The 11,414-nt window shown below is 35.6% G+C and overlaps 1 non-coding gene across 1 annotated transcript; it reads left to right on the forward strand.

Moving 5' to 3' along the window:
- Positions 1–251: 251 nt before the first annotated feature.
- On the forward strand, positions 252–358 carry LOC121203887 (small nucleolar RNA R71). Its single transcript, XR_005898819.1, has one exon. It is a non-coding gene; the product is annotated as a small nucleolar RNA R71 (small nucleolar RNA).
- The last annotated feature ends 11,056 nt before the right edge of the window (positions 359–11,414 follow it).

The following is an 11,414-nucleotide window of genomic DNA, read 5'->3' on the forward strand; positions in this document are numbered from 1 at the left end:
TTTAGTGCTGCCTTAGTGTTTTGAAAATGCATTTTTGACACCAAGATAAACTTTGTCAACATCTCCTCAAGGATTGGTTTTTCCTCTTGCTGGTAATGTTGTTGTTGGAAGCCCTGAGGGGGTTGTGCTCTCTGATTTCCTTGATCCCCCAAGAGAAATTTGGATGGTTCCTCCAACCTGCATTATAGTGGTTACTATAATGGTTATTTTAAGCCTAGAATTATTACCCATATACTTGTAACCATAAAGGTAACTCAATGTGAGGACACCGTCTCAATAAGTCCTTATACCTCTCCTATGCATCATATAAGGTCTCTAAGTTGATCTGCACAAAGAAGGAGATACCATTCATCTACTTGGTTGTTTTAGCTGGTGGGAAGTACTTCATAAGGAACTTCTCGGTCATTTGAACCCATGTAGTAATGGAACCTCATGGTAAAGAGTTCAACCACTACTTAGCTTTGTTCCTCAACGAGATAGGCAATAACCGTAAGCGAATGGCATCATCAGTGACGCCATTAATCTTGAAAGTATCTCAGATTTCTAGGAAATTAGCCAAATGAGTATTTGGATCTTCGTCTTACAAACCATTGAACTGAACAAACTATTGTATAATCTAAATAGTGTTTGACTTCAGTTCAAAATTATTCGTAGCAATAGTGGGTCTCAAAATACTCGATTAAGCTCCAATTAGAGTAGGTTTAGCATAACCGTACATAGTACGAGGAACAAGATCTGGATTTGTAGCAATTGCAGGAGGTAGCTAATTTTTCTGATTATCACCCATCTCTTCAGTAATAATAATGTCTTCTTGTTCGTCTACTATATTTTGTTGACTTTGCCTTGTTTCTCTACGATTTTTGCGAGCAGTACTTTCAATTTCACTATCAAATAAAAATGGTCCCGATGGGTTTCTTCTTGTCATTAACTAAAAGAACATGCTAGAGAAAATAAAAGAAAATAAATTAGAATGTAAAATTAAACTAAAAATAAAAATATAAAAATGGTTAAATTAATAAATATAAAGTTTTCTAATATTTTAGTCCCCGGCAATGGCACCAAAAACTTGATGATCACTAAACTACCTAGAAATACAAAAAAAAGCAAGCGTACCTATTGAACAATAATATAGCTATGGTGAGTAGGGAATATCGTACCTACGAGGACTAAAACTACTAGTAATTACCATATTCTTATTATCTAGCCGACATATTAAGGTGTTGTGTTTTAATCTACAATTATTAAACTAATTTATTTAAGAACACAACAGAGAATAAATCAAGGACATAATTGAATAAAAACCAACGAGATAGACAATACCCACGAAATAACCCACCTAGATTTCACCTTTTATTATGAATATGAACTAAACGATTTATTCACTTGTGTTTTGATCCGTAGAAATCCTTAAATTATGTTAATATCTCTTTCGAGAGTAAGAACAACTGACTCTAGGTTGATTAATTGAAATCTCTTTCTAATTAAAACCTCTATCATCGCATTAACTCAATCTATAGATTCTCCTATTCGATTTGACTCTAATCCGGTAGATTTATGTCATCCTATTTCTAGGATTGCATGCAACTCCACTCAATTATGCTAGATCTACTCTTAAACAGGGACTTTTGCTCCACTGAATTAAGCACATCAAACATGAATTAATATCCTAGAAATATTAAAACAAGAAATTAGCACAAATAGTTGAGAACAAGAATCAAGTATTTGTCATGTAAATCAAAAATCAAATAATAAGATTCATTATAGGTTTCTTCTTCCCTAGGTATTTAGGGAATTTGTTCATAATCCTAAATAGAAACATCTCAAAGTCAAAATAACCGCAAGACATAAAGAAACTTAATAAGGCTTCAAAAGAAATTAAAGAGAGATCTTCAATCTTGATGGAGATCCGCTTCTGAGTTGGTTTCGATGGCATTCTTCGAGTGTTTTCTTCAATCTTCTCTAATTGCCCCATTATGTCTTATTTTAATTGGTATTTATAGACTATAGAATGCTCAGAAAGACTAAAAGTTGATTTTTTCTGTGTATTTGGGAAATAGGGTGCGAAATCGACACAGGCTAGCACATGGGTGTGTGTCCAACTCGTGTGGCTCACACAGGCATGTGTCCAAGCTGTGTGGATCCTGAAAACAACTCTATTTGTCTAATTTTGTCTTTCACTTCTTTCACTCCCAAATGCTCTCTTAAGTATAGAAACATGAATTTAAAGGATTAGGAGTATCAAATTCACCAATTTGCATAATTAATCATCAAAAAACGCATGAAGAATGAGATTAAAATATGTTACTTTTATAGGTTATCATGTACCCAACGAAGGATGGACTAGATCTATATAGGTTATCATGTACCCAAGGGAGGATGGACTAGATCTATTGAAAACTTCTTTAACATAATAAGTCTAAATAGTAATAATTAAATTCTATATTACAACAAATCATAAAATAGATGATGATTAGAAACTAAATAATGAAAATAAATAAACAATAAAATAAACAAATGATGAAATCAATTAAACCAATAAGAAATATTAACTTATTTCAGGGGTTGTAATTAACTTTGGATTAGGGTTTTAGGGTGGATTAGCTATCAATGAAGCAGTTATTACCTCTCAACGTCTAACTAATTAATCAATTGGTTGATACTCGCTTATCTCTTAACCTCACTTTCTCAACCAAGATAAATTATGATTTACTCAATGAAACATAGCTCCCGATCTAGTTTAACCTATGATTACTTCCTAGGTTTATGAACCCTAGGGTTTAGTAATGCATACTTTAAACCAACTAATCCTTTCGAGAAACCCTAAATTCCCCATTAATCATGTCCCCGTCTACACGTTAATCTCTCTTAAGGGATTTAGCCACTCATGGTATTCATAATCTCAAACTCAATTGAATTAAACATGTAAATAACACGAATAGATCAAAAGAGAAAAGATATTAGAATAATCCTGGATTGATATCGATTGAAGAGTGAAGTTGCGGATATCTCGATTAGAATAACAAATATCATCGTTTGTGAAAGAGAAATAACTTAATAACATTGAGGCTCAGATTGTTGATGAAGGTAAAACTATAATATTATTGTGCTCTTTACCCTCTTCATGTAAGTTTTTCAGGGAGACTTTAATTTATGGCGGAGATAAACTCTCGCTTGAGAATGTGAAGGGTAACTTGTTGAGTAAAGACAAATTAAACAAAAAGTTTGGTATGAATAGCAAGTCAAGTAGGTAAGCTTTGATTTTGGTAGCATCAAGGAGTCATGACAAGAGATGTTGCTACTGCAAAAAGTTAGGTCATGTTAAGGCAGATTGTTACAAATTACAAAATAAGAGGACTACTGAGAGCATCGAGGAAAAATTTGTTGATGCTAATTTGGCCAACGATAAAGGTGATGAATGTTTGTTGATGTCTACAATAGGAAGGTCTAAGTTTACATTCGAATAAATCTTAAACTCAAGGTGTTCTTTCCACATATGTCCCAATAGGAACTAGTTCTCCTCATACAATTCAGTTGAAGGTAGAGTTGTGCATATGGGGAACGGTTCATCCATCTAGTAAGATAATCGATGTAGGTACCATTCAGATTAGGATGCACAGTGGGGCAATCAGAACACTGTTAGATGTTAGACATGTAGCTGATTTAATGAGGAATGTCTTCTTCTTAAGTATGTTAGACTCGAAGGGTTGTAGAATTAACATCGATTCAAATGGCATTAAAGTGTCTCGTGGGACTCTTGTTTTGACGAAAGGTCAAAAAACTAACAATCTTTATATTTTGCAAGGTTCAACAGTGACTGGTAAAACAACAAGTCCTTCTTCTGTTAATGAGTCGAAGTCGACTTGTTTGAAGTAGATGCAATTTGGTCATAGGAGGGAAAATGTATGACCATTTTGAATAAGAGAAGTTCTTTTTTGGGTGCAGGATTTGGAAAACAGCGCATTGCGTTTGTGGAAAGTAGACCCGAGTCAGTTTTGATTTGGCAGTGCACAAGTCAAAGACTAGAAGTCTTCTGGTTTCAAAGTTCAAGCATATCTTAGACACAGTTAATATCTTACAAAGTTCAAGATAGGCCTGTGGCAAGCTCGACAAATAAGGCATTGTGGAAATACGAGTTAAGGTAGAGATTTATGGAGTATGTCTCATATTTTGGTCAAATTAAGGAACAAATAGATAGCGACGTTGTGACAAAGAGCCATGCAATGTCACGACGATGCAATGATAAAATAGGGGAGAAGAAGAAAAGACGTTGCGACAACACGATTGGGAATATCGCGATGTGTCATGCAACTTTCTCAATTTTCTTCTTCGAGTCAAATTTTGATTATTTGTCCCAGTCGAACTCTGATTAGTGTAGATTATTTCAAGATTACTTAACCAACGAATTTAATCTATAAATAGGCCCTATTTTAGCTAGAAAGAAAAACCCATAACACATTTAAGTATTAGCTTTTAAAAGCTTTCAGAGAATTTTGTGGTTAAGTTTTGAGTGTTCTTATTTTTAGGTTTCGAGGTTTAGTTTTTATCTCCATCTTTATACTCTTTTTCTTTTTTACGATTTAGTGAAATTATCTTTACCCGTAGTTTTTTATCCTTTTTAGAGGGGTTTTCCACGTAAAATTTGTGTATTCAATCTTTTCAATTTCTTTGTTATATTTCTTATTTGTTGTTTACACGGGTTTATCCCCAAAAAAACTACTATACTATTTTTAAATGTGTTTTTATACTTATTTTGTAGTTAAATAATCTATTATTTTAATTTACGAAATTGTTATCAAGCCATTTCAGGTGTATAAATATTAAGTAAACAACACTTAATTCAAATAATGTTTACAATATATTTTTCTTTAGTTGTTTTTATTCAATTAAGTTTCCTATTTTGATGGAGGGTGTTCCTCCACTTTAGTTCTGCAGTGTATTTTTCTACACTTTAGTTAGGTGTTTGCATTTCCTTAAAGAGCAGTCTCTCTTATATGTAAATGACAAAGGAAGTTAATACACTATTTAATTGTAATAGCCCAATTTTGGGCCTAGTCGGAACAGTAATTTTGGGACCACTAAACTGAGGTTGGAGATATTATTTTTTATATTATTTTATGTGTGGTGGCATGATTATATGAGAGTATGAAAAATTTTGGTGAATTGAATGCTTAATCGGGAAAAAAGGACTAAATCGCATAAAGGGTAAAAGTATTATTCTACTTGATAGGCATACCGAATAGCTAGAGAGCCATAATTAGAGGTCTTTAAAGGGCAATTAGACCCCTTCCAAGAGGCATAGCCGGCCATAGGGACAAGGAAATCAATGGGTCAAATGGTTTGGTAATTTGATGACCTAATTTTGACTAGAATAAATATAAAATAAAGAGAAAAGATATCATCTTTTTTCTACCATCTTCTCCACCAAAAATTTAGCCATTGTAGGGGGTTTTGAGCTTCAAAAATATTAGCCACTCTCTACTCTTGCAAGTAAGTGACTTTGATGGCTTTTCTTGAAAATTTTTACATTTTTAGAACCCTTGTAGCATGAGCTTTCAAATGAGATGACTATTTTGCAAAATGGTTGAAAGTCTAGGATTTTGCCATGATAGTAGACATGCTTTTTTCTGAAATTTAATGGGAGAAAATGAACCATGGTTGTGAAATAAACAACTTTTGTGAAGAGATTTCTCATGAAAACCCTAAAAAGGATCATTTTGCATAAATTATAAAATAGGTGATAAAGGAGTGAAATATTGAGAATTTTGGACTGCTTCTAGTGTAAAAAGTAATCGACTAGGCTTACGATATGAAGAAATTTGATAAAAATCAATTTTCGAACCTAGGGGTAAAATGGTCATTTTGCAAAAATCTAAGAGCAAAATGGTCATTTTGCCTAATTTTAAATTTTTGAGTATCTAGACTAATAAAATGATTAAATTCGTAAATTTTTATCATTCTAGATCAAGAATTACAAAATCCAGGCCTAGACTGGGGAAAAGCGAAGCAAGTGGACTAAGCTGAACTAGTCGTCTACATTTTGTAATTCGAGGTAAGTTGTATATAAATAATACCACTACATTGTTATTATATGTGCTTGAATTGAGATAGCATGAATTTCTTGTTTGTGGAAATAATCATGTATGATGAATATTGAGATAGTAGGACCCCGTTTGAACCTTAGGAAATAAATCAGATATTCAGGCCAGGACATTCGGGATATTGTGTGCTAGTGTAAGACATGTTTGGGACATGCATCGGCCACATTATGAGAGCTAGTGTAAGACCATGTCTGGGACATGGCATCGACATTGAGACGAGAGCTAGTGTAAGACATGTCCGGGACATGCATCGGCTACGAGAAGTGTTAGTGTAAGACCATGTCTGGGATATGGCATTGACACGTATAGAGGTGTCAGTGTAAGACCATGTCTGGGACATGGCATCGGCATAGATATGTAAGAGCTAGTGTAAGACCATGTCTGGGACATGTCGTCGGCCTCGATTTCGATAGTCAGTGTAAGACCATGTCTGGGACATGGCATCGACTTGATAGATGAGCCAGTGTAAGCCATGCCTAGGACATGGCATCGACATTATACCCTATGTTAGGGCTTAGTGACTATTCGATAGTATTCCAAATGGTTCAACGGTGAGAGTTATAGTTTAAGTTAAACGAGAAAATTATAACCATGTTGTGAGTGATACAGGTACCTAAATGAAATGCATGAGATGTGAGCTCAGTATATGCTATGTGAATTGTGTTGGACAGTGACAAGTGAGCTGTGCTTATGCCTATTTTAGTGTTATGAGCATGGTGATGAATGGTAAAATTGTCGTTATATTCATTTTCATGCAACTTACTAAGCTTTATGCTTACCCTAGTTCTTTCCATTTTCTTATAGTTTCACCTAATTAGCTCGTGGATCAACGGACATCTGAGGCATCGATCACACTACCAAACGAAGCACTTGGTATAGTTAGATCTATTTATTTTGATTATGGCATGTATAGGATACTGACTTTAGAATTTTGTGTCATTGCTAATTGGCCAAACGTGTTGACTTGCTTTAGCATTTTAATTCATTTTGTATAAGGCCCAGGAAATGGCTAAAGTTGAAAGTTGTTATATGAACACAAGAAGTTATTTCATGAATGGGTAATTTATTGGTTGTTTTAGTAAATATCAAACGTGTAAAGGCCTTAGATGTGGTTGTTGGATTGAGGAATCATTTTATGATGATCTTTAGCATGATGGATGTTGTTATTTTGTGTTTCAAGGTGGTAAAGGGCTTAGTAAATAGCCCTATGTTGTCCACATGGGTAGGCACACGGGCATGTCTCTAGGCCATGTCTGATACACAACCAGCCCCATGGGCATGTTGTTCGGCCGTGTGTCCTCTACACATAAAAATTTCAAGTCAGTATGCATGGTAATAAACACATGGGTAGAGACACGGCCGTGTGTCTCCGCCGTGTGAAGGGCACGGCCTAGCACATGGGTGTGTGCGTTGGCCGTGTGACCCTTAAAGATTGCTGACGTCAGAAATAGAATGTCATGATCTTTAGACATAGGATAGGACACGGTCGTGTCATGGCCATGTGTGAGACACGGGCCATGGACACAGGCGTGTGTCAGTCCATGTGAAAACCCTTGTAGGTTCGAATTTAGAATTTAATTCACACGAGTATGGGATGTGACAGCCCAAAATTGACCCTAGTCGGGAAGTGGTTTCGGGACCGCTAAACCGAGTCACCGAAATGTTCGAATGTGATATTTATTGTCTAGAATATGTAATTATGAATGTGTGAAAATTTCAAGCTTCGATTTAGTCGATTGCATGTGAGTTTTAGTAAATAGGACTTATGTGAGAAAATTTTGAAATGTGATAGGTCAAAGCATAAGGACCTATTAGTGCATGTTGAAAAAGGGGGGACTTGCATGTCAATTTCCCCCCTCTATTAGTAGTGGCCGGCCATGACAAGCATGGTAGACCAAGTGTGATGGGCAAGAACATGTCATAAACATGTTGAGTTAGTGTTTCATGGGAAGTATGATAAAATGAGGAGCATGGGCATAAAATAATGAAAGGGAATATGATGAAAACAAAAAAAAAAGTGTGTGGTTGTTTCCCCCCCCATTGCCGTGAGTAAAAGAAAAGAAAAGAAAAATTTTGTTCATCCTTTTTCATCTTCTTTTGGCCGAAAATTCTAAGGAAGGAGGAAGGAGTTCTTGTGACAGCCCAAAATTGACCCTAGTCGGGAAGTGGTTTCGGGACCGCTAAACTGAGTCACCGAAAGGTTTGAATGTGATGTTTATTGTCTAGAATATGTAATCATGATTGTGTGAAAATTTCAAGCTTCGATTTAGTCGATTGCATGTGAATTTAGTCAATAGGACTTATATGAGAAAATTTTAAAATGTGATAGGTCAATGCATGAGGACCTATTAGTGCATGGGGAAGAAAAAGGGGACTTGCATGTCAAATTCCCCCTCCCTAATATGTAGTGGCCGGCCATGCTATGGGTGGAAACATGTCTCCAACATGTTATGCTAGTGATGTATGTTAAGAAAAATAAAATAATGAGCATGGTGATTGAATAATGAAAGGAAGGGTGATGAAAAAAAAATAACATGGTCTCATCCATACCCCCTTGTTGCCGTGAGTTGAGGAAAGAAAACAAAAAAAAATGTGTTCATTCTTGAACACCTTTGGCCGAATAGAGGAAAGAAAGGAAGGGGAAAAGCTTGAGAAAATCGGCTATGGTGGTTTGCTAGACTAAGGTATGTTTGATATTATTCTTTGAGATTCATGTATGTTTTAAGTTGTAAGTGAAAATCTACCTAGCCATGGTTCAAATTTTGTTAATTGATGGAGATGATATTCGGCCATGAATGTTACATTCTTGGTTGGTATTTTGATGTCTTTGGTGATGAGGTATGAAGATGGTTGATTTTGAGTGTTTAATAAAAAGGATGCATGAATTATTGTTAAATAATGGTCGAATGTAGCATGATTAAAGATGTGAATAAATTGAAGTTAAGGAGGTTGTCAATGAAAAACATGAGTTGGATGAGGCTTAAAGAATAAAAATCTAGGTGACTAGAGGTCAAGGACATTCGGTCATAAGCTTGTGTGCTAGCAAAATCGGCCAAGTGTTTATGTGGTAGAAATTAAGTGTTAAATGGAATGAAAATGATATTATATGGGGGTATGTATATTCGGCCATATGAGTAAATATATAGATGATGTTAAATTTGATTATGTATAATGGGCATTAAGATGTTGAACTTAAGAAATTAGAAGTAAATGAACTTGATAGTATTTAAGAGATAGAGGTGATAGATTAATGTTGCACATTCGGCTATGGTTAGGCATGTTGATGATCTTATCTTGATTTAGATAATTAGGAATAAAAGGGTGGTAAAGGGGATGAAATTGTCGAATGATTAGTTGGGTAACAAAAGAAGCATTCGGCCATCACTTGAGAGCTTGTGTGATGTTGGGTTTAAAATTAGCAAAGGTAACTTACCTAATGCATGTGCATGTGTGATTAGATTTTTGATGATATGGTAGTTGCATGAGGTTATTAGCCGAATATACTAACATACATATACATGTGAAATTGGATTGTAAATATTTAGCAAGGTGGTTAAACTAGTTAAATTATTGATTAAGCTCAAGGAGTTAAAGGAGGTGAATCGAGCAAAGGCAAAGAAAAGGTCATCGAGTAGCCAAGTTGGAACCGTCTTACCCAACACGAGGTAAGTCATTAAGCATGTAGTTGGTATTATTTCAAATGGTCATAATGTTTATGTATTGATGCTGAATGGAATGAATAAATATACATATATATATGCATGTACGTATGTGATGATGAAATTGTTGAATGAAAAGAAAAGAGGTAAGATGTACTGAGTTGTTGATCTTGGCACTAAACGTGCGGGTATAACCATTTATGACCATGAGATTGGCGCTAAGTGCGCGGGATTAAATTGTACAGCACTATGTGTACGATTTACTATGTTGCACTAAGTGTGCGAAATGAATATGATGCACTAAGTGTGCGAATTGACCATGCGGCACTAAGTGTGCGAGTTTGACTATGTAGCACTAAGTGTGCGATTTGATTACGTAGCACTAAGTGTGCGAGTTGATTATATAGCACTGAGTGTGCGGACTTAATATACATTCGTGAATCATTATGGACACTATGTGTGCGACACTATTGAGTCGATCGCGGACAGCGGATCGGGTAAGTGTCTTGAGTACATGGCTAATAGGTGCTATGCTTATACTTGGTGTTGAGCTTGGTAAGTTTGAACCTATGTGACAAATATACTTGAAGTCACGTGCATAAAATTTATCGTAGGATGGGTGAAAGGCCGTTTAGTCGTTTGATTGTAACGAAAATAAATTGATTTATGAAAATGCTTCAATGTCCTATTGATGAGTATATGGAATGTGAATGCATGAATTGATATGAAACTGAATCGATAGGTTGGAGGAACTATGGTATGGTTCGGTATGGATGGAGTAATTGTCTCGTTCCATTTTTTTTCCTCTTGTGATAATGTTATTGATGGATGGTAGTGCATTGCTTATGACTTACTGAGTTATAAACTCACTCGATGTTTCCTTGTCACCCATTATAGGTTGCTTGGACTCATCTATTTTTGCGGGGTCAGGCCGTCATCGAAGTCATCACACCGGATAGCAAGTTTTGGTACTTTCTTCTTAGTTGGCTTAGAAGAACATTTTGGCATGTATAAGCTATTACATTGTGTTTGAACTTTGGCATGTAAACTTTAAGCCATGCGAAGATGGCACGAATGTTCGATTGAGTTGGATCAAGGGTATGCATGAAATGGACCTAGTTACTTTCGTAACAGATGCTGGCAGCAGCAGTGTCATGAGATTGAAAAATCACTAAAAATAGTAGGAGTGGAATTAATTGATGAATAAATTATGTAATCGAAGCTCGATGAGTCTGTTTTCATGAGGAAGTAACGAAAAGATCATATGGGCAGTATATTAAGAGATAATCAGATTTTTGTGGGACAGGGCCAGAACGGTTTCTGGATTCCCTGCTCCGACTTTGGAAATTCATTATAAATTAACCAGAGATAATTAGGGGTCGTACCATATATGTACAGATTCCTCTCTGAGTCTAGTTTTCATAGAAACAAACGGCATCAGTATTGAAGCCCCGTGCAGGGAGATATCCAAGTCGTAATGGGAAAAGGTCAGTGTAGTCGACCCCTGCAACATGGGAGAATTTGACTAATAAACTGTACTAATTGGCCCGACCAAAAATTCTAGAAAAAAATACATAGATGGGCACATGGGTCTAGCTTCTGGGAAAAATTATGAAACTGATTTTCGAGTTACGAAACTCAAGATATGATTTTTAAA

The sequence above is a fragment of the Gossypium hirsutum genome, chromosome A07 (genome assembly GCF_007990345.1).
Source record: "Gossypium hirsutum isolate 1008001.06 chromosome A07, Gossypium_hirsutum_v2.1, whole genome shotgun sequence".
Classification (NCBI taxonomy): Eukaryota; Viridiplantae; Streptophyta; class Magnoliopsida; order Malvales; family Malvaceae; genus Gossypium; species Gossypium hirsutum.